This window comes from Paroedura picta, chromosome 11 (assembly GCF_049243985.1).
Source record: "Paroedura picta isolate Pp20150507F chromosome 11, Ppicta_v3.0, whole genome shotgun sequence".
Classification (NCBI taxonomy): Eukaryota; Metazoa; Chordata; class Lepidosauria; order Squamata; family Gekkonidae; genus Paroedura; species Paroedura picta.
The window spans coordinates 41,814,134-41,838,775 of NC_135379.1; the positions used below are offsets into that span (position 1 = coordinate 41,814,134).

Here is a 24,642-nt window from a genome sequence, read left to right on the forward strand (position 1 = left end):
AAACAGCTCTTAAACTACTGAGGAATTTGCATGCAAAGTGTGTTAGGGTTTCACGGACGTGAAGTCCACATGGACAGATTCTTTGGCCATATGGGGTGTTAAAGAACCTGCCACGTGGATCTAAAATTGGCAGTGTGTTAAAACAGCTCAAGGCTAAAAAGTATGAGGGAGCAGTAAGAAAGTGTATGTACGTATTTTCGGCAAAAAGATGTTGAGGGCATAAAGGACAAATGCAACAGAGAACAAATTCATCTGGTGTCTGTTACAAGATATTCCCAATCAAGTAAGTCAAGCTTTAAAAAAAAATCAAAGTACAAGCTCTTCTAAAGTCCTTACTCAATCAAGCCTGGAATAGAAAAACTAATTCTACAGTTTGGGAAGAGGAATTGAAATTACTTGATTTATCCCTTGACCTGCCACACAATGAAGGGAAGATGGAGACCTGCTGATATACATATACACCAATCCATCCTCATCCTAAAATTCCTAGTTTCTGAAAGCAGGTATGTAGTCTTGACTGTCCTGCAAGCCAGTTTCCCACTTCTTCCAGAACAGAATCACAGAATAATTGAGTTGGAAGGGACCTCCTGGGTCATCTAGTCCAACCCCCTGTACTATGCAGGACACTCACATCCCAATCGCTCATCCACTGTAACCTGCCACCCCCTTGAGCCTTCACAGAATCAGCCTCTCCATCAGATGACTATCTAGCCGCCTCGAGCCTTCGGGGGAGGCGGGGTATAAATATAATAATAATAATAATAATAATAATAATAATAATAATAATAATAATAATAATAATAATAATAATAATAATAGCCTCTGTTTACAAATTTCCAAAGATGGAGAATCCACCACCTCCCGAGGAAGCCTGTTCCACTAAGAAACCGCTCTAACTGTCAGGAACTTCTTCCTGATGTTTAGATGGATTTTTTAAAATTAATTTCATCCCATTGGTTCTGGTTCATCCCTCTGGGGCAAGAGAAAACAACTCTGCTCCATCCTCTATATGGCACCCTTTTAAATACTTGAAGACCAAGAAGTTTGAGTCCAGACCAAGGCAAGTGGTAAATAAGCCAGTTCCTCTGAGTATCTCCAGCCCCTTCTGACTAGATGCTGGTGGAAAGAGGTTGGGCCATAGCTGGATGCCTTGAGTTATTGTGCCATTTTAAATTAAAGCCCTACTTCTTGCAAAGTTCCTTTCAAGTCGTGCTGTCTTTGGTTTCGTCATTATGGCTTCCCTGACTGCATTACTCTGCACATGTCTGCAGGTTCCTCTCCTGGAAAGGTTTACATCTCTTGTTTTGCATTCATCCCTGGAACTCTGGCAGAGAGGATCCCTAGTTGTTTTTCCCTTGTTGTGATCAGACCCCATTGCAGCAAACCAGGTTATTTAAACCCTTCAGGACATGTGTTTGTATGGGTATAATTTGCTAGAAATGTATCTTCAGCTCATTTTGGTGAAAACAAGATGGAACAAAATCAACGCTCACGCTTCTTTACAAGTTGCCATTTCCATGTTCGTCCTCTCTGAGTTCATTGCACAGCTGAACTAACTGGGTCATTTGCTTTGGGTGGCTAGGATGTTTTCCCCCCTTCCTTAAAGTAAATTGGCTTTTATGTAAATAATTTCTAGACCCACTTTACTGAACTAATTATCTGGGTCATTCAAATTTCTGCTTCTGGAAGTAATTATGGCCTTTGGGAGTGTACTGGATAATGCCGGCTTCTGATTGGAGCTGAAGTATGAGGCCTCCTTATCTGCATGAACAGTATGAAGCAAGGTTAGCAAATCTTCTTTATATCCTAAGGGCCTGTGTTTCATGCATAAAACTGCCATGGATTTGAATGGAAATCTCATACAAACACATACATACGCCAAGACTGACACTGGGCTCAGCTGCCTCCACTTATTATGTCTTCATATCTGCCTCAACAGTGCAGAGTTATGTCACTGTCAGGATACTGATAGCCAATTTTGTTGTTAGTTCATTTCAGATTGACTTGTGCCCCAGAGGAAGCAGAAAATACCATGGACCACATTGAAGGAGCCAGGTGGCAACTGATCCAGTTTCTGATTGGATCCTGTAGTTGTCATTCATGTGAGGGTGGGAGAGAGAGAAAACCTTTTCTGGCCCACAAGAAATGCACTCTTAATGCAGAATAAGATTATAGATGAGAGTGGTAGTCCAAGACAATATATGTCTTAGTAGGTGGGCTCCAAAAAGAAACACTTTAGAAACATTGGTTGGGGCTAAACCAAACAGATTTCTCTTGACCACCCAGCAAAACTTTAGAATTTGTTTTTAGGCAAGAGAGCATTGTACAGTATATATTGACCACTGAGGAAGACCCCTGTGGGTTGAAACACATTTGGCTTGTTCTTTATGTGCAGTTAGATGTATTGTTTTTACTTTGTTTTTAATATATTATTGGTGCACTTTAATAAATATTTGAGTTCCTGAATATGCTCAAACAAGTCAAAAAAGCCTTTGACCAAGTTATCTAGCACAAGTCTTGTGATTGTGACTTAGACAGATGTTGGACAATCATAAGATTATGGTTCTCAGATATTTTCATAGAAGACATCTTTAAGGGCTGTGATGCATTCTCTGTGTGCAGAAGCGTACTGTGCCTCATGACTGAATGCTGCAACAATAACACGATGCCTATTATCATATTTTTTTTTAACTTGAAACATCTGGCTGGTAAAGTCAGGCATACAGGGCTAGATAGATATTTAGTCTGACCCAGCATAACAATTTGTAAGAAGTCTGCAATCAGTGAGGCTTGGCTGTTATTAATACTGCATACTCTACATGGGGCTGCCCTTGGGGACAAATTGAAAGCTACAGCTAATGTAAACCATTGCATCTTACCTACTTACAACTACAGGGGGAGGAAATGTAAGTGAAGAGTGATATAGATTTTGGGACACAAGAAAAATAGAGTCCAATAGCACCTTTAAGACCAACAAAGATTTATTCAAGGTATGAGCTTTCAAGTGCATGCACTCTTCCTCAGACTAAATGAACAACCATCATAACTGTGTTCTTGTTGAGTTACCCTGAAAGTGACATCAATGCTGATGCCCCCCTTCTCCCATGCACTCGAAAGCTCATGCTTTGAATAAATCTTTGTTGGTCTTAAAGGTGCTATTGGACTCTATTTTTTCTCATGCTACTTCATACCAACATGGCTACCCACTTGAATCTATAGATTTGGGGGGACTGCTAAAGTGTTGTGGCAACAGAAATAACAGCATCACCCCACATAAACACACAAGCTCCTGGGGTTACCCTAAAATGTCACTGCTCTGTTATCTTCCACTAATGTCAAGCCAGTTTGGTGAAATGGTTAGGAGTGTGAACTTCTAATCTGGCATGCCATGTTCAATTCTGCACTCCCCCACATGCAGCCAGCTGGGTGAACTTGGGCTCGCCATGGCTCTGATAAAGCTGTTCTGACCTAGCAGTGATATCAGGGCTTTCTCAACCTCACCTCCCTCACAGGCTGTCTGTTGTGGGGAGAGGAAAGACGACTGTAAGCCACTTTGAGACTCCTACGGGTAGAGAAAAGCGGCAAATAAGAACCAACTCCTCCTCCTCCTCCTCCTCCTCCTCCTCCTCCTCCTCCTTCTAGAGGGCCACACAAAATTATCTGAACAACTCAAACTAAAATTTGAAGCCATCATGTAATGGACATTATATGGCAAATTACTTCTTAGAGCAAGAGCAACTGGTGATACTCTCGTTTCTAAGACCGAACTCACCCCAGCCCTAAATGAAACAGATAACTAAGTACCGGGGGGTGGGTGGGTGGGTGGGAAATCTGACAAATCCTACACATTAAACTTTTATATATGAATATTTCTTGTAAGATCAGACAGAGAAGTTGAATTTCCTTGCATAACTAAGATGATGACTAACAAGGCTCCGATATATATATAGAAGAGGCAAAAAGGCAACATATGATATATAAATCAGCTGTGATGGCTCTTAATCCCCAAAGGCACAAGGTTTGTAATCTCAAAATCCGTTGTACTTTTTCCAGTAAAAAAACCCCAACACTCCTACATTATTATTAGAACTGTCTAGCCCAAATGTCAAGTCTATAGTTATCATGATTTTTTTTTACTAGCAAGGCACTAACTTTCTTCCAATGAATAGTGACGTTGAGTTGTCGATCTGTTTTTAAATACTTCCCATTGTTTTCCCATGTAGAGCTCCTGATATTATCAAGTAGATCAGGGCTGATTGTGTTGAAATCCTTCAATGTATATTGTCTACAGGGGTAACAAACCCTTTCATTTGGCAGGTCTATTTTCCATACAGGAAATTTCCCTGTGGATGACCTGATCCAGTCAGTTCTCCAAAAACAATCAATTGTCAATATTAACGGTTTTATTCAAAACACACAGAAAAGACTAAAGTGTGAGGATTCCTGCAGCGTTTCCTGCAATGAAGATCACATAAACTTCCGAGTCTCATCTTTGTGCTGGAAATATTTCAAAATCAGACAATCAACATAGTGTAATAATTAGAGAGCTGCACTAGAATCTCAGATAATCTCTGCTGTGCCATGGGAAGCTCACTGGGTGATCTTGAGCCAGACACTAGCTCCCTGCCCAAACTATGGTTGTGTTGTGAGGAAAAATAAGGGAGGAGAAATTTCCCTGTGGATGACCTGTTCCAGGCAAACCTCGCAAATTTTTACTGTATTTAGTCGTATTACGGCACACCAGCTGATCCTTTAGGTTTACTACCTTCTTGAATGCAGTAAATGTCTTCAAGTTACACACAAGTATATGTCTTCTGTATATATGTGTATTTAGGCCAGTGCTATCGCACATTAGACTATGAACAGCCCTTTTATTTTCAGTCCTGTCTTTACTCTTTAGATTGTTCTTATCTAGTTTTAAGGCTTTGTTACGCGCTATCTGGAAAACACCAGATGAGTAGCTTCAAGAAGCCAAATTGTGCTATAAAATGGAAGCTTCCGTTTTAACTTCATCACATTTAAAACCTGCTAAGTTACAAAAAGCTGGTTAAATGGCAAATTGTTTTTATTGTGTTCAGGATAAAGATAGGAAAGGATTTGTCAGGAAAGGATTTTTTGGGGGGGTTTAGAAATTATAATCAGTTTACCATCTTCTTTTGAACCATAAACACCCAGAAAATTAATTCAGATGTTATCAAAATGAAGCTCAAATTCATTATTTTCATTCACATCTATTTAAGATAATAACGTTTTCATAACAACACATCTCCCCTCCAAAGTAAGAAGACATCAGTGTTTGACCACTATTTACAAACTTGTACACCAAAGCAAATGAAACACACATATAAGAATTTAAATTAAGGAAAGCCTGATTGAACGGGAATAGAGAAGGAAGTGGGGGAAGCCACAGTTACCATCTTGACATGAAAAGGGAAGGTCTGCAGATCCAACGGAAGAAGAGTTGGTTTTTATACCCCACTTTTCACTGCCTGAAGGAGTCTCAAAGGGACCTACAATCAGCTTCCCTTCCTCTCCCCACAACAGCTACCCTGTGAGGTAGGTGAGGCTGAGAGAGCTCTGCTCTGTGAGAACAGCACTATCTGGGCTGCGATGAGCCCAAGGTCACCCAGCTGTCTGCATGTGGAGGAGTGGGGAATCAAACTCAGATGACCAGATTAAAAGTCGCAGTTCTTCACCTCTACACCACAATTGCAGAATGATAGGCATCTCAAAGACGAAATGGAGTAGCCTACATGCAAGCAGGATACCCAACGAAGACACAAACAAAGATGAAGGCAGGCCCCGTGTAGTGTGTGTGTGTGTGTAGAATCCCAGAGAACACACACACACACCGTTGGTGCTAAGTGTTTTGCTTAAAGAGGAAAATTGTAACCTTGGGTTCAGACTGATATGCTTACCCCTAGAAAAATGTGTTCTTGGCAACGCGCTAGTTCATCATCAGCCTCCAGAATACACCTGGCCTCTCCAGACACAGCCACCTTTGCCCAGGTAAGGTTGAGCATCCAGGCCACTTCAAAAGGCCCTCGGCTCACTGGGTCACTGCAGAAATCCAGCAATGGCATTGATCCTAGACACACCAATCGGGAAGACATCTGTTTTGCTTGGCATTCCCTCGCCGATCCTCCTTCATGTTCATGCGTTTTGTTTATGAAATTGTTTAATTGTTTATGAAAGCTCACACCTTGAATTTGTTGGTCTTAAAGGTGCTCTTGGACTCAATTTCTATTGTGCTACTTCAGACCAACATGGCTACCCACATAAATCTAAATTTTTACGAGTTCACTTAATTGGTTGTGTGTTTGGTTTAAGTCTTGTTTTTTCCAATTGTTTTTATAATACGTGTTTCGAAAAGCTGGTTTTCATTGGTTTGAGTGCTCGCTGCCCTGGGGATCCTCCATCCCTGAAATGACCTTGTTCTCAGGAGAAGGAGACTCCTGTCAGAGAAAGCCCAACTTGACTTTTGAGTAAACAGAGAATCTAGTTTTGGCTCTGAGTCAGTGGCAGGAAAGATCTCTGCCAGAGGCCCTGGAGAGCTACTGCCAGTCAAAACAGCCATTACTGATGCTTTCAGACCAATGGTATAACTCATTGTAAGGCAGCTTCATGTTTTCAAACAACAGTCACCTTTGGTGGTTAATGAATTGGAATAGATCCCAAGGTTGCTCACAACCAGCAGAAGGCTTTTATCAGCGCTAATCTCTTGCAAACGTTGAATCCAAAATAAACAGCATGGCCCCATTTGAATTTTCGGAAACACTGGCTCTGGTATTTCCTGAGTGCAGACTTTGACAACTGTGTATTTTAAAGAATGCACTTGGCAAATTTCCCCCACTCTTGCTTGCGCTTTGCTTAGATTTGACTTCCTGTTATTTAGGCCAGGCATTTCTCTCCCAGCTACTGTATAAAACAGAGGTCTAGCTGAAAAATATGTTCTTCACTCAGAAGTTAAAGGCATTGCAGCTTAGGCTGGCTGTTATGGTCGTCTCCCTGACACTGTAAGCATCCCATTAGCCATGTACCCAGTTAAGCAGGTATTCCTCGAGAGTTAATTGATTTATGAGTAATCTTGGCTAGTGGGCCTGCTATTTCATGCACCAACTCTTTTAATGTTCTTGAATGAGGATTATCTCTTCTCCTCTTCTCCTCCCCACCCTCTGATTTGAGTTATTAAGAGCTTAAATTTCCCGTGCTCAGATAGAATAACTCCTATTTTATTTCCTCTTTGTGGCAGTTGTTTTGTTTTAAGAACATTTTCTGTATGGCTCGGTTTAAAACCAGTCTTCTGTATGCTAAACTACACTTCTTTGCCACGTCACGTATCAAAAGGATAAATATTCATTTTCCTAATTGTCCATGCGAGCTCTCCTTGCACCTCTCCAAGTCTGGATTTGGAAATATTGTTAAGCATAACAGTGTTCAGAATGCCAGATTTCTGCCCAGCTCTTACCAACGAGTCACAGGATTGTCCTTCTCTGTATTTCTTCATTCTCTTGCCTGACCTATTGTGGAATCCCATTTGCCTTCTACCTCGCTGGATAAAGGGGTCCATTAAACATTATCTTATCAGCCAAGGGAGACTGCTTCTTCTATGAGTGGTTGACACAAGGCTGGGAAAAGTACCATTAATATGACCCCAAGCTCACTGCAGCTTCTGACATGATACAGGCACCTAGAAAAAGACTAATTCTGAGACCAGGCAGGAGAGTCATGCTATCATTGTCCCCTTTTTTCATATTTAATAGACTGAAACTTGCTGTTGCCAAGTGCCTACGGTGTCAGTGATAGAATATTGTCAAAGAGTACACCTCTGTGATGGAAGTGAAGAGTCCAATTGTATGGAAGCCACTCTCCCACAGAGCCCGTGAACATGGACCCAAAGGATAGGAGAGTTGGGTGTCCTCAGCGATATCTTAGCTTTTGCTCTTTGCCAGATTTCCAGATGGTGACTCCGCATTATTCATCCTGCCTGCTATTTGTCAGATTTACCACCTTACCCTATTCCTACAGAGTTCCTGAAGCCTGTTACCTGCCCCTTCCCGGGACACATGGCAACACCCACCAGTTCTTACTCGTCAGATGATACTACTTCAGCGTTCATAAGTTGAGCTGCTTGTGTGAAAAGCATCTCTCACCAATCAAATCAAAACTCTAAGCCCTAGAATTGATGTGATAAATTTTAACAGAGCTTTCAAATAAGCCCCCTCCCCCATGTTAAAATAAGTCATACGATCCCATAAAAATCCTGCACCATCTTAAGCAACAAGCACTTGACTTGGTCTTATACAGGCAGTAACATCTAATGGTCTATTGATATGTATTTTATTTCTTTTACTAAATGTATAGTCTACCTTTCTGCCCTCACAAGAGCCCCCAAGGCAGGTAAAAAATTCAAACATATACAATAAAGTCACATTTTAAAACCAATTCTCCCACACACATCATTAAAACAATAAAAAACAGAGCTAAAATACAGACAGACATGAAAACAGAAATTAAACCATTGGAGGGATCACTGAAGAAAAAACAAAACCAAGTCTTCACCCACTGGTGGAAGTTGGCAATAGGAGACAGGTGCATCTTCCTAGGGAGAGAATTCCAGAGCTTTGGTGCCATAACCAAGAGTTGTTGTCTTTCAAGTTGTCACCCACCTAATCTCAGAAGGTCAGGTGAAGATGACCATAGTGAAGATGACCATAGTGGTCAGGCAGGATCATAAGGGAGCAGGTAGTCATTCACATATGCTGGTCCCATACTACATAGGACTTTAAAGGTCAACCCCAGTACCTTGAATGGTGCTGGAAACAAATTGGGAGACAGTATAGATGGGCCAAGACTGGGGTGGTATGGTCACCATGACCCTCTTCAATCCACATCCTGGTTTCAGCATTCTGCACCAACTGAAGTTTCCAAACCCTTCACAAAGAGATGTAGAGTGCATTGGAATAGTCTCATCTAGATGGAAACAGGAAATGCACCACTGTGGCCAGATCTTTTCTGCCCAGGAAAGTCTGCAGCTGGCTAACAACTCTACACTGATAAAGCTAACCAGTCAAAGCTGACTAGCCAGCACTGCCACCTCGGTCCAAGACAACCCCCAGACTATGGACCTGTTTCTTTGAGAGTGATATCGCATCTAGCACAGGAGACAGCTCAATTCCTAGGTCAGACCTTCTGTTCGCCAGTACCATCTTGTTATACCTAACCTTCAGCTGTATTATCCCACATCCATTTCAAAATTGCCTCCAATCACAGGTTCTTTAGTTGCAAGATTCTTTCCTTTATTGTTTACTCCTTTTAAGGCAAACGTGCAGAACGGTCTACCTGCACAAAGTGGTACTTTCAAATCTGATAGTCCAAGAGTTCAGCAGTGGAATAGGCTGCCTAAGGAGGTGGTGAGCTCCCCCTCACTGGCAGCCTTCAAGCAAAGGTTGGATACACACTTTTCTTGGATGCTTTAGGATGCTTAGGGCTGATCCTGCGTTGAGCAGAGGGTTGGACTAGATGGCCTGCATGGCTCCTTCCAACTCTTTGATTCTATGATTCTATGACTCTATGAGATGCCCTTTGCTCTTCTGTGAGTCTCCAACTCCCACTCAGTACTGCTGCACCAGTGGTACCCAACACAGTGGTTCCAAAATGACCTTTCATCTATGTATCCTTTAGTTTGTATGCTGCCAGCCTCCTTGACCAGGTTCAGAACGAGCAGACAGATGAAAGCCCTTTATTTGGTATGCATTCCCTCTTGCTTTCTGAAAGGCTCATTTTACACATGTTAGATGACGCAGTTTCCATGCACTTTAGAAGTAGATTTTTTTCTGTTTCGCTCAGGAAAATCCAGCTGCAAAAGCATATGTTGCTTTTTTTCCCCCTGGGTTGTCCAAATAGCCTCTTGCTACACAAATTATTAGCCTATCGCTCTCATCGGCATTACTTAGAGCATGCCTCACAGCACGGCTTCTCTTATTTCTATATCACGTGCTGTAAGTCTGGAAGGGCACAGAGCATGAATGACAAAGAGTTCCCTTGATTTAAAAGGAAGATTATTTTTGCCCTTATTACCTAGGAGGTCATCTGCAAAACATAGCAGACGTTATACTCTGACACAAAGACTCATCCCATAGCAGGAGGGTGACTTTAATACACCCTCTCGAGGGAGGGAGGGAGGGAGGGACTGGGGTGCCTCATGTCAAACCACATTTCAGCTTTTAAACCTCTTTACATATCAGAGAGATGGATCTGGCCAGCTTTTCCACTCAGTCCCACCCATTTCTCTCTCTGCTACAGCCCCTGTCCAATGTGGCTTGTGAACATGCTGGTCCCATGATTTTCAGAACAGCCGTATTTGATAGGCAAGGAATGCCCCTCCTTCCTTTTTCATTAGCATTAAAGCAGGTGGGATAGACCCAGAGACTGCCAGGGCTGACATTGAAGACTGGCACCATTAGGCATCAGCACCAGACCCACTGCCAACCGAGAAGATTGCCCATCATTCCCAGAATTAAGAAGACATTGCTTCAGCTGTCCCTGTGACATCTCCAAGGAAGAGTTCACATTCTGCTGCCTTCTCCAGAAGGGTGAGTGCATGCATCGCATGTACATGAGGGGGAGTTATATTCAGTAGTAGGAAGACCACCAGAGGACATTGTGCCCTGTCCACTCCCCGAAAATCTGGACCTACCCTTGGTTTTGTCAGTTATGCTGTAATTTGGGGCACCTTGCTTCGTTTGATCCTTGCAAGAGTTCAGATTATCCATAACAAGGGACATGCATCCCATCTTGATGGATAGTCTTAAATGGGAAGTCCAGCTGAGCAAGACTCCACTGACTATAGGAGAGGTTGCAAAATCCATTTCCTCCCATCAGTTTGGGGGAACTGCCTACAGGGGAATGTGGCCATATTTTTATAGTGTAACTTCCTTTAGTGCCATTGTTCTCAACTAGTATTTTTGTAAGCCCCTTAGAATTCGACCTAGCAGAGGTGGATTTGAACTGTTTAAATTTTTAAAGCATATTCTGAGACCACCATCTTGCCATAAGGGAAGAGGAACTTATGTGTGGGGGAAAGGTACTTATTTCCCAAGGAACTTCCACATAGCAGGGGACTTAGATTCTTTCTCAGATAGCCGCACCATAGCATGTTCCTGCCAGTTCCAACTTCTCTCATTGTGTTTATGCAGGATATACCAACAATTCATAAGCAAAGGAAACATGGAACCTTGGGCTTGGTGAATAGTCTACAGAAGTTACTACCAGGCATGAGGAAATCCCCTGTTTTCCATTTATGGGTTTTATAAGCCTTCCTAAAAATAAGGCAGCCCCCAACAAATAAAGAAGTCTGGCTATGACCTTGGTTTGTGGGTAGTGGGATCCATCATTTGACAGAGGTACACAGGATTGCATGCAGACAAAGTTCCAAACCCTTGGTGGCATTTCACCATCAGTGTGCAATCCTATAGTAAGCGACGCCCTTCTAAATCCATTGAAGTCAATGGCTTTAAAAGGTGTAGCTCTCATTAGGACTGTGCTGTGAATAGAGGCATTCTGAGGAAGTAACAAGACACTCCGCTCATGAGAAAATAAATGCCTCTCTTCAAAGGGTAGCATAAAGAGATGTTTTATTTGCAATCGTTTACCCTGTGCCTCAAAGACATGAATTCTCAATCCCTACTGCCGCATAGCATTAAAGTGGCAATAAAGCACCTTATGTGAATGACAGTAATTGTTTTAAACCAGAATCTAAACTCTCATCTTAAGAAATAAGAGTGTTGCCTGAGAAACAAGAGAGCCAACAGATGCCTCGTTCCAGACAGAAAGAGAGAGATTTGTTTTCTATATTACAGTGACTTTCCTGAGCAAGTCCATTTCCTTAGCTGCTGTGGGATTTCTCCTTTGGATTGTTGTTGGCAAAAGGGATGAATGAATTATTTAGCACCCACCATTGTAATTTAAGTTAGTCAGAAAAACAGCTTACCATTTACAAAGCTGAATTAGGTTCTTTGCTCTGGGTGTGCATTTGGCTGTAGCCGAGCCAGAAAATACCTTATTGGTATTTTCCAAGTATTTTTATGCTGAATACTGATCAGAGAATCTGACCATCTACAGGTATAGCTGATCCCAAATAAAGCAAGATTCTTTGGCTTTTCCCAGATATATTCGGTTATCCTGAATAGCTAGTGGTGGAAAGGTTTAAGGGGATGCAAAGTTAACTTTCAGTTCTCCTCTAGGGCTCTTTCCCATCTATTTCTTTCATACCCTGGGCAATAGGAGGGAAGGGGAAGAGGCATCTCTGCAGCTCAGTTGCAATGCCTGAACATGAAATTTCTCAGATGTATCCCTTAGCCATAATTTTCTACCCACAAAAGTTTGAATGTTCTTTAGTAAAATTTGAAACAGTGAAGCCTAGAGAAGATCTGGTCCAGTGGGATATTCCATTTGATTCCCAGATGTTGCTGGAAACAGGTTATACCTCAGTGGTCATCATAATAACTTGAATCCCACCTAAAATTCATGTGTGAAGAAGGAGGGATGATTTTCACCTATTCTTCCTTCCTGCAACAGCCCAAATGTCCTCCTGAAGAATAAGTGAAAATTACTTATCTTTTATGAGGGCAGAAATTCTAGGCAGGTTCAACCCATTCTTTGGATGCATATGGACCAATGTTCAGATCCTGGTTGAGGTGGACAACATCATGTACAGTGACATGTGTGGTGGTGAGAGTATGTGAAAGACAGAGACGGAGTCCATACGGTATTATGTGGACCGTCAAATGCTGATATGACGGGTCTATAGAGCCAATCCCCATAGCAAACCTAGTAAGGTATGGCTGCTATCATGCTGAAGTGTTTCCCAGTCTGGAGCTGGCTTCTCTAATGTAGGTTCAGCTGAATGTGGGTCCCACATTTATCTAGGTACTAAATCCCACATTTATCTAGGTACTGATCCTAGTTTCCATTTTAAAGTGAATGTGGGTCAGGACAGGGGTAGTCAACCTGTGGTCCTCCAGATGTTCATGGACTACAATTCCCATGAGCCCCTGCCAGGAAATGCTGGCAGGGGCTCGTGGGAATTGTATTCCATGAACATCTGGAGGACCACAGGTTGACTACCCCTGGGTCAGGATATTTGGAGATCATTTTCTATTGCAGGATTGCCATGGCAATGTTATTGAGTCAAATATGGGAGTCTCACTGCCTCTGCAAGACTAGCAGAAGATGCCTCAGGGAAGTCAGAGGGTGCAGTAAGTCTCCACTACAGACTCCCAAATGGAAGCTTGGTGGATACAGCACTAATCTGGACTTGCTTTAATCCAAGCACAGTTTGCAGCTGTGTCCCAGAGAAACAGGGGGTCATGTGCAATTTTTGTAAACTAATGTGCTAAATTCCTACCTTTTTCTGATGCCCACACTCACAGAATTCTGATACAACTTAAAAATGACTTGCTTTGCTCGCATCTTTCAGCCGATAAACTATGAAGCGATAAATACAGTGTTTCCAGCATAAAAATTTACAGCTAAGGTGCATCTAGGCAGTGTTACTATTTGTTTCAAAGCCAAGAAGAATAGACTCCAGATGGTATCTCTTTTGGGGTATTATTTAACATTTCAGCGACATGACATTTAAAGATAAATATGTCCCACCATAATCTGATAGTTTAAAGGAAATATGGACCCTCCTGTGACCTAACTGGTGGTATATCATGATAGAGTCATTTGTGGAGGCCAGAGAGCACATTACATACAAGAGAATTTACTCGTACAGGGAAGGATTTGGAACCCTGTGGGGTGGGAGAAGGGGCAATTTGGAGCATGGAAATGGCAAATAAGTGTAATCGTGTGGGCTTGGCTCTGTGGTGGAGTTTATGAGAAAAGGGGAGGGGTTGTTCCTAAGAGGCAGAGCTGGTGACCCAGATAAAGGGAGAGAGATTTCGGAGAGAAAGAGGGAATTCTGAGGAGAAATGGAGAAGATATTTGATGAGAATGTGTTCTCATCACAAAAATCTTAAAATGGTGAGCAGTGTCAAAGGGAGCTGTAGCCTCCACAACAACACCAAGGCTACAATCCTAGAAACGCTTAACCAGGAGTAATCCCTCACTCAGTGAAATCAGACTTACTTCTGAGTAAGTGTACATAGGATTGTACTGTAAGATTCTTAAAAGTTGCAGCCCCATTGTGTGTGAGGCTTTCAGAAAACTCGTAGTTTGATCTCTTCTTGAGTTCTCTGTGTAAACTGTGTTGCCTTTGTTTGTTTTATGCAGACATTTTTAAATAGGGATGAAGAAGAAGATAATAGGGCTGAAGAAGAAGAGCTGGGGTTCTTGTACTCCACATTTTACTAATTTATTTATTACCCAAAGCAGTCTCATTGCGGTTTACAATCACCTTCCTTTCCTCTCCCCACAACAGACACCCTGTGAGGGAGGTGAGGCTGAGTGAGAGAAGGTCACCCAACTGGCTGCATGTGGAGGAGGAGCGGGGAATCAAACCTGGTTCTCCAGATTAAAGGCCACTGCCCTTAGCCACTACAGCAAGTTGGCCCTCAAATAGAAATCTACTTTAGGGCCACACTAGACATAATGTCTGCAGACTGTGAATGGAATAGCCACCATTTAAAAAAATGTAAATAGCATATTTCTGGTCAACATGGCAGGGCAGACGGACACACCTTTCTTCTCTTGATTGAGACCCTTGCTGTCCATCCCAACCTGTCTCAAGATTCTGTTCCTCTGCCTGTCCCTAAGCTACAGGACAGTGATGCAGGGCTTCTACTTAGAAATCATGGGATGTGCTGCTTAAAATGTCAGAATATAAGAACCTGCACAGCATGGCCAAACCGCTGAAGCCAGGCCTCCTCCTGTACAATACAAAATCTTCAGAATAGTGTTACCACTCTGCCGTAGCTCATATGCCTTCAGGGGTGGGTAGCATATAAATTGGATTATAAATCAATTAAAAATATAGCCTTTGAATTGCCCACCTTGGCAATCCTGGAAACTTGCTCCTGGTATATGAAATCCATGTACCACATTCGCAAACTTCGAAGAGATGGTTAAATATATCCTCTCTCAGGGATGCAGTGTTCAAAGAACAAATTCACAGGGAACTGAAATAACAGCTTGACCTAAACCAAAGTTCAGTGACTCTGAGGGCAACGCCATGGGATGAAGGAGGTGCCTCTAGAAGAGGCCATACAATACCTTAGGCAGCTCACAAGAAAAGGAAAGGGAGAAGGAGATGCAGGAGCTGGAGGTCAAACTCAAAACACTGTTTGAAAAGTTTGTCTCACATGGACTGCATGGCCCCACTCAGTCTAAGTCTGCAGTACTGTATTCAGCAAGGACTGTGCTTGCTTCAGCCAAATATGAAGCAAAAGTTCTGGAAGATGTTGGGCAGAATCCAGGAATTTGGTCCTCAAAAAGCACTTTTCCTCTTTCATTTAAGACAGGGGTAGTCAAACTGTGGCACTCCAGATGTCCATGGACTACAATTCCCATGAGTCCCCGTGAATGCTGGCAGGGGCTCAAGAGAATTGTAGTCCATGGACATCTGGAGGGCTGCAGTTTGACTACCCCTGATTTAAGACTACGCAAATAAATGTCAAACAATAACCAAAAGCAGTCAATGGTCAATATTAATGGTTTTATTCAAAACACACAGAAAAAAGCAAAGTGTGGGGATTCCTGCAGCGTTTCCTTCAATGAAGATCACATCAGCTACCTTTTGAGTCTCATCTCTGTGGTGGAAATATTTCAAAATCAGGCAGTCAGCATGGTGTAATAATTAGAGAGAGCTGCACTAAAATCTGGGATAATCTCTACTGTGCCATGGAAGCTCACTCTTGAGCCAGACACTTGTTCCTAGCCCAAGCTATTGTTGTGTTGTGAGGGAAAAGGGGGAGGAGAAAATGTCATTATAACCCATTTTGGCTCCCCACTGGGGAGAAATTTTTCAATACTACCATCTAGCCCTCCTTCTCAAACTCTTCAATTAAATGAAAACATAAAACTCCTGTTGGTGGATAGTAGCATAAACTTCTAGAAAAAAGAAGAGTTGGTTCTATATGCCGCTTTTCTCTACCAGAAGGAGTATCAAAGCAGCTTACAATCACCTTTCCTTTCCTCTCCTCATAACAGACACCCTGTGAGGGAGATGAGGCTGAGGGAGCCCTGATATTACTGCTCGGTCAGAACAGCTAAACCAGGAGCAAGGAAACAAACCTGGCTTGCCAGATTAGCCACTAGACTACACTGGCTCTTAACCACTACACCAAGATACAGATGATGTGATATTTTTCACAAACAACCCTGCACACTTCTAGCCCCGGCTAATAAAATTACTGGGCAAATGTAGATGAGATCAAAAACTATGCCCCTGGGAACCATCACTGATCCCAGTATGTTTAACAAGTAGAAATTCAGATGGCGCAAAAAAGAAATGAAATACCTTGGTATAAAAACCTTGAGTGAGATATCTCTGATGGTCCAGATAAACATGAAGTCTCTTTGGCAGTTGATTAAAACATATCTAGACAGATGGAAGCAGATATAATTCTCTCTGTGGGGAAAAGTAAACATAATTAAAATGAATGTTCACCAAAGACTGAGATATATACGAGACATACCATAAGATATCACAACTAAATATTGCTCATGGCTCAATTATCCCTGCAGGGGTTTTCTATGAGAACACACGCACCTTCATTTGCACTTTAAAATATGCAGAAGAAAATTTAATTTCCCAGATCTGCTATCCTGTCATGAAGCTCACATTCTGTCATAAACCCTATAATGCAGGGATAATCAAGCTGCGGCCCTCCAGATGTCCATGGACTACAATTCCCATGAGCCCCTGCCAGCATTCGTTGGCAGGGGCTCTTGGGAATTGTAGTCCATGGACATCTGAAGGGTCACAGTTTGACTACCCCTGCTATAATGGCAGTAATGACCGTCATAAAATCTCCCTAGGTTTATATGTTCTTACATGCATGCTTGTGTACATGCGAAACATGTTCCTCATTCTGTTACCACCCCAAGTTAAAAACTCAGCCTCCCAGATTACAGGTTACTTGATGAACCCAGGTAAAAGTTGCCTCTGAGAAAGTTAAAAAAGGGGTAGACTTTCCCAATTACATCAACCATGTGCAAGTGTGGGAGCAGGAGAGAGTGATCAAAGGCGTGTGGAAGGAAGAGTTGAATCACAGTTTGCCATCTTAATCAGATTATGTTAGAGCACAGAGCAAAAAGCTATCATTCCTACTGGTTGCAGTTCTAATGAATAGAACATAAACGTAACACTAAACAGACCTTAACAATGCAAAATGTTTACTTCTGGCATCCCACCTGGATATCTGTTGAACAAATGCACTTCCAGCTCCCCTCCTGGCCAATGCAGAGGAATCTGTCTCCAACATTTATACAAAGCAATTGGACCACACCAGCCATTTTTAACCCTCTCCCAATCCATATTTAGGGAGCTTGCATCCCATGGGAAGGCACACCCCAATCTCTCCCAATAGAGATTGGGAGATTGGGTTCTGCACATCTTCATAGCCCCTAAAATAGCTACCCATCATGCCTTCCTGGTAGGCAAATGGTTCTCTTTCTGTGGAAATGTATCTTCTCTTTTCAGAACTCTGTGCATTTTATGCCTTTCTTTCCTGGGAAAATGAATTACTTTCAGGATACCAGGAACTCCCGGATGCACTTCAAAGCACCTTGCATTGCCGAACCACAATCATGACAAATATAAAATCCTGGGCCAAGTTTAGGATTGTCAGCTCCATACTGGAAATGCCTGAAGATTTGGTGAAGGTAATTGAGGATGGAATTTTAGGAGGGGAGGAAGCTCAGTTGGAATATGAAGTTACTCAAGTTCATCCTAGGTCTATTCTGCACACGTTGGATAATGCACTTTCAGTGCACTTTAGAAGTAGATTTTCCTGTTCCGCATAGGAAAATCCAGCTGCAAAATGCACACAGAAAGTGCATTTTCCAATGTGTGGGGAATGGTACACCTAGCTATCTACCCCCAAAGCTACCATTTCCTCCCAGGAAACTGATATCTGTGTTCCAGAGACCAGTTGTAATTCCAGGAGAGCTCTAGAAGTCATAGCCAAATGGGAAACATTATAAATCTACTAAAAAGCTGGATGGCACAAGGTTCTCTAAGTGGTGTCTATATATGCCTCCAAAGTATCCTTAGATTTCATGAAAACTTTCCAATTTCCACAAAACCTTGTTATTATCATAATCTTTGAGATCCAGGGTCCAATGAAACTAGAGTTTGCCATAATGAGTGACAGATAGATACACAGAGGCCATTTTGGCAGTGTCAGCATTCTCTCCTGCAACCCCCTCCCCCCAAAATTTTTTATTGAGATCAATGACAGGTGTTCTTCTCGATGTTTTTTGCCCAGTTGTGCTCAATCTGAAAAAAATAGGCCAATAAGAAGTGCTCTTTCCTTTGTGTCTTCTCCTTTGGGCTCCTGAATTCTGCTGAGAGCCTGGCTGTGTTGCTTCAGCACCTCCCAACCCAACCCACTCTATCAGCACTCAAAGCTCTCCCAATATAATAAGACTGGGGAATTGGGGGAAAGAAGAAAGATGTATTCCTGAAACAGGGAACTCCTTTTTTCCTTCCCATCATAGGAAAGTTTGTGTGGCACTTATCAGCCTAGAGGATAAAAAGAAACATTGAATGCCTTTCTTTAGGCTTTCCTTATCATAGTGAAAAGGAGGGGAAAGAAGTTGACTGGCAGAGAATTTGGTTTTTTTTTTTAATGGCTTGATTTCATGGCTCTCATGTTGTTTAAGCATCAATCTTCTTCCAAATCTTTAGTAGAAAAGTAGCTGAGCTGGTGTATTGTTATCGCTCCTGCGACATTATACCAAAGGCCTGACCAGATACCTGGCAAAATCCTCACAGAGCTGCAAACAATTCACTCCGTTCTCTCCAAGAGGTATGCAAGATGATTAAAAAAAAAAAACATGACTTTCATTATTTATATTCTCAAGCTACCAATAAACTCTCAGAATGAGGCTCGAAATGTCTTACACTCCTCTGTCCTTTCCTCTCCCCACAACTGACACCTTGCAAGGTAGGTGAGGCTGAGAGAGCTCTGAGAGAACCCAAGGCCACCCAGCTGGCTGGATGTGGAGGGATGGGGAATCAAAACCGGTTCTCCAAATTAGATGCCTCCGCCCTGCAGTTCATTAGAAGAGCACCTGCTTTCCATGCAGATGGTTCCAGGTTTAGTCCCTGGCACCTCCAGTTAAAAGAACAAGGCAGTAGGTGATTTCCGTGGTCAAAACTGACACCTGAGAAAGGAGAAACAAAGCAAACACCACTGTGAGAATGATCTGCTAACTTCCACGGTGGTTGGGTCTTGCTTTACCCTTGTCATGTCATGTAACAGAATGCCCTGCCTTTTGCTTTGCAGATGGTTAGATCAGCCTTTCCCAATCTTTTTACCATTGAGAAACCCCTGAAGCATTCTTCAGATTTCGGGGGGGGGGGGGGGGGTGGAACAGAAGTGGTGCAATCATGCATAATATAGCTGGGAAGCATAGCTCTGTCCATGCCCACCAGGGGCCCCTCCCTTTCTCACCCCCTTCTGGCCCATCGCTGGCTATTTTGAGAAGGGGGAGTCAACATGATCATATGTGGTCATATCACCCAATAAATGTTTAACAAGTTATATATATGAAACCCTGCCAGGGCCTTTAAGAAACCCAGGGTTTCACAAAACCCTGGTTGAAACCAGGGTTAGCAAGTCAAACTGTATTATTATTATTTATTCAGTTTATAGCCTCCTTATTCTGAAGCTCAAGGCATGTTACATAAAAGCATACCCCATTAAAATCCCTCCTTGCCATAGATCAATCAGTAGCAAAGCAAGAAAAGGCAGTGGGCAGTGAAACCAACTCAGTTTGCAAAGTATGTTTTTTTCATAATCTCATGTGTTTTTTTTTGGGGGGGGGGGGGTTCTCTGCAGGTCCCTTAAAGCCTAGTAGCTCTAACTCTTCACCAGTTTCTCCTTATCTTTCTACCCTCCTCCCAACTCCATTTTGAATAAAATAGCTTTCGGCACTATGGTCTCTATGGAAATGTGCTCTCCCGCCCCTCCATCCCTGGCTTAATTAACTTGAGCAGTTTTGTGATAGGTACCACTGACCACTGTAGGAATGCCGAAAACAAAGGGCAAACCTCTTAAGAAGTGTGCTCAGTGAGTGACAAAAGAACACAATGGCAAATGCACTCAAATGTCAAGTCTCATTTTTGTTCCTCGCTGTTTGTAGAGCAGGATGCCGGTGGAATGGCTCCTGACGGGTTGTGTGTGTGTATTTTAATCTCGATAATAATATAACTGAGTATCCGCCATACATAAGGGAAGCAGTGGGTCATAAATTAATATTCTCATCTGCCCAGAAGAGGGATGAATAATAATTCTGAATACGCTTGGCATTATTTTCATAATTAAACTGGAAAAAGCTATTAGGAAACTCCATTTCAAAGGGAAAGACCCCAAATGAGGACACCTGAGCAGCTGAGTAGGTGAACTGGAATTGAAAAACCAGCCACAGAGGAGGAAAGTGTAAAGCCTCTCCTCCCACCTCGCCCCTCCCCTCCCCACAGCTTCTTGCATACAAAATCATCCCTTCTCACTTGATTTTTCCTTGTTGGGGGTGGGGGAGCCATCAAGAGAGATCCTTACCCACATTTGCAAGGTACTTAGGCTCAAAGGCACCTTGAGAGGCAAAAGTGACCCACCAAGTTCCACCCTTTAGCCAGGCTCATATTTTAAATGACTTCCCAAAGGAAAAAAAAAACTGGCATTTTCCCTTTGGTTGTGTCTTTGAAGCAGTCAAAGGATGAACAAATCAACCAGCAAGAATGCTGCCCCTGAAGTCTGGTGAGCAAGATGGTGAGCAAGCCCCAAACAATAAGGAAGGAGAGATGAGGGTGGCACTTGGCCAGACTGACTGGAAGCAAGCTGAGCCCTGCAGGCCTTTGGGTGGAGAACTGGCCTTGCATGTTGAGCAAAATGATCTGGGATGAGGCTCTCTGGCACAAAGACCAGGGGCTCCCTATCCTGGGACTCACATCTGGATCCTGGAGACCAAACCCTGTGATGAAAGGCTGAGGGACTTGGGAATGTTCAGCCTAGAGGAGGTTGGGAGGGGTCGTGATTGCTGTCTTTAAGTATTTGAAAAGTTGTCATTTGGAGGAGGGCAGGGAACAGTTCCTGATGGCAGCAGAGGATAGAACCTGCAGTAATGGCTTTAAACTATGTGTAGAATGGTACCAGCTAGATATCAATGGGAAAAATTTCACAGTCAGAGTAGTTCAGGAGAGGAGTAGTCTGCCTTAGGAAGTGTTGAACTCCCCCTCACAAGCAGTGGCTGGACAGATACTTATCATGGATACTTTAGGCTGAACCTGCATTGAGAAAGATTCTACAGTCATTCTTTAGGCACTGAGATAGTTGCAAGGAAGATGAGCAATGTGTCACTCAAGAGCTGCATGGGAAACCACCCCCCCCCCTTCCTGAGACGATCAGCCAGATTGAGGGGATTGGTCTTCCTGCCTCTTTGAACTGAGTAGTTTCTTCTACAGCTTCTGACTCCCTTTCCATTTGAAACTGGGAGTATGAGTACAGTTATTATACCCCACTTTTCTCTACTCTAGGGTGTCCCAAAGTGGCTTACAATCTCCTTCCCTTCCTCTCCCCACAACAGGCAACCATGTGAGTTGGGGAGGGACTGAGATCTGAGAGAACTATGAGTGGTCCAAGGTTACCCAGCCGGCTTCATGTGAAGGAATAGGGAATCAAACACGGTACTCCAAATTAGAGTGTAACCTCACTGGGTCTCAGTGAGCAATACCCATAACTCTACACACTGGGTTTCTTCACACTACGAATTAATAGCAAGCTGTTGAATTTGGTCTTCTCCTATCCAGCATGTTGGCAGAGTAATTCCAATGTTATTTCTTAATTCTTTCCATTTATGGGATACCTAAATCAAGATTTGGGATTTCAAGCTTTGATGAATCTGTTATGAACATGAACATATGAAGCTGCCTTATCCTGAGTCAGATTGTTCAGCTGCTTGGCATGAAAGAGGCCCCAGATGCAATCCCCAGTCTCTCCAATCAAAAGGATGAAGCAGCAGGTGATGCAAAAGTCTGCAGAGCCACGGCCAACATGAGTAGACAATACTGACCTTGATAAGGCAGCTTTATGTGTTCATGGAATCTATGAGCACCAGGATTGTCCACACTGGCAAGCAACGGCTCTCCAGGGTCTTCTGTAGAGGTCTTTCAAACCACCCATGCTTTCGGAGTCTTTTTAAATGGAGATACCTGGGCCTGAACCTAGCACTTTCCTAATGGAAGGAGCTGCTCAACCACTGAGTCATTTCTCCACTTCATATAAATCTGCACAAGCATACACAAGAACATAGTTCTACCTTATACTGAGACAGACTGTAGGTCTATCAAGGTCCACATTGTCTCATTTGACTGGTAGCATCTAAGGTAGAGGTCTGTCACATCACCTACTTGTGGTCAAGGGTATTCTGTTGTGTCTGCTGACAACAGACAAGTTTAGGCCACTCCTGAGGCCCCCTGGTCTTCTTAGGACTCACCTCTGTGCTGAAGGAACTTTCCTTTGAATGGCGACTCTCTGAATGGTTATTTTTCAGTGGGGAAACTGGACTCTCGTAGAAATTCTGGGCCTTCCCCTTCTATCTCCCTTGGCATGCATGACCCTGATGGCTGCTCTTTCTCCTCCTCTTCCTCCTCCTCCTCACTTCATCTGCTTTGTCAGATTGTCACAGGGCAGATTGTCACAGGGCAGGCAGTGCTAGTGGGGGCATGGTCTCACTCACTGTTCCATCTCTTGATCCACCAGGCGATACTGGCTGTGAGGAACAGCAGCATCTGCCAACCAGGGAGGGCAGATAAGCAAGCACTGGATGCTGTTCTTAGCGACAATGGCTGCTTTGGTTAGCTGCTCCTGCGAAAATGTAAAGCCAAGGACACAAGGGGCCGCCAGCAGAGGTAGTCATCTCTGCAGTGGTCCCTGCTGTACTAGGATGGAGGACTGCTGTACACAATATCTTGGCACAGATCCCCCAAACCTGGAATCAGCCCTGTTGTTGGCACTAGAACTGAAGATGAAGCTAGATTCAAGAAGAAGTGTTGGTTCCTATATGCCGCTTTTCTCTACCTGAAGGAGTCTCAAAGCGGCTTACAGTAACCTTCCCTTTCCCCAGAACAGACACCCTGTGAGGTAGGTGAGGCTGAGAGAGTGGGTAGCCATGTTGGGCTGAAGCAGAAGAACAAATTTAAAGTCCAGTGGCATTGTTAAGCACAACCAAGTTTTATTCAAGGTATGAGCTTTCATGTGATCACACACTCCCTCAGATACAATGAAGTATGCGTGCACATGAAAACTCATACCTTAAATGAAAAGGTGTTGGTCTACTCTCAAAGGTGCCCTGGGACTGTAAATTTGTTCTCAAGATGAAGCTGTTATCCAGGAAGGCCTGCGAGATCTGCCAGGCCTTTCTTTCATTTGGCTGGAAGAGTTTGGATCCTGAGATCTTTGCCTTCCATAACCAGTGCCTGGCTGGGAGTGCATCGCTCTGAATTGTGGCGAGGATGTGCATGAAATAATTTATTTATTCAGCAAAAATTTATTCTTGTTTTCAGCATGCTTTGGCAACACAGGGGTTATCTGCATCATCCAGATAGATGCTTCTACTGAGATGAATGTTGACATATCACCAAAATTGCTGGTACACATTCTCTGGCTTGGCTTCAATGTGGGGTGGGGTGGGGGAATCAACACCCTGAACCATCTTTCTACCTTACAGTCCAAGTAACGTGCTGTTGAACAAAAATCACTACTGGATTTACACCACACGTTTGAAAGAAAGAATTGACTAACGGACAGAATTATTTAAAAATCCCCGGCTTTCACAAAAGCCACAAACAAAGTGTGCATTATTTTTAACAGGAATTGCTTTCCATTTTTCCCATGTGCTTGGACAGCTTCTCTAGTTATGGCATGATGACTGAGAGCACTGTGTGACTTCCCCGTGAACTTTTGCATAGCTCCACTGTTGGCACACGGGTCTGCCAACAGATGGAAACCATGAACTCATTCTCTCTGCACAATAACTCCACTGAAGTTGCTGTTCCACGCTTGCCTTTCGCTCATTTGAAATGTATGATCTGCTCAACAAGCGCCCGGAATTTTCACAAGCGAATTACTGAAGTTGGAAACAGGGTCATCTAGAACGAATGGATGCTGCAGCCCACAGATTATTTGCTCGGTCATAATTCGGGAGCTGTCTTTAAGATTTCAGTGAAATTACTGAATTTCCTCCCCACCCCTGCCCCAGGATTTTGGTCTCAGTTTCTGAAAACATCTGGGGGCAACACAAAGTCAGCCTCAAAAGGGAATAAAGTAGAGCAGGGGTAGTCAAACTGCGGCCCCCCAGATGTCCATGGACTACAATTCCCAGGAGCCCCCTGCCAGCGAATGCTGGCAGGGGGCTCCTGGGAATTATAGTCCATGGACATCTGGAGGGCCGCAGTTTGACTACCCCTGAAGT

At 43.2% G+C, this 24,642-nt stretch overlaps 1 long non-coding RNA gene across 3 annotated transcripts in view; it reads right to left on the reverse strand.

The window, feature by feature from the left end:
- The window catches only part of LOC143820530 (uncharacterized), a 100,556-nt gene that overhangs the window by 37,019 nt on the left and 38,895 nt on the right, over nt 1–24,642 (reverse strand). For 2 of the 3 annotated variants that reach the window (XR_013225390.1, XR_013225389.1), the window contains exon 5: nt 16,463–16,573. This is a non-coding gene — a long non-coding RNA (uncharacterized LOC143820530). Of the gene's footprint in view, nt 1–15,688; nt 15,753–16,462; nt 16,574–24,642 lie in introns of those variants that run through there. The other variant, XR_013225391.1, reaches the window with a different exon arrangement.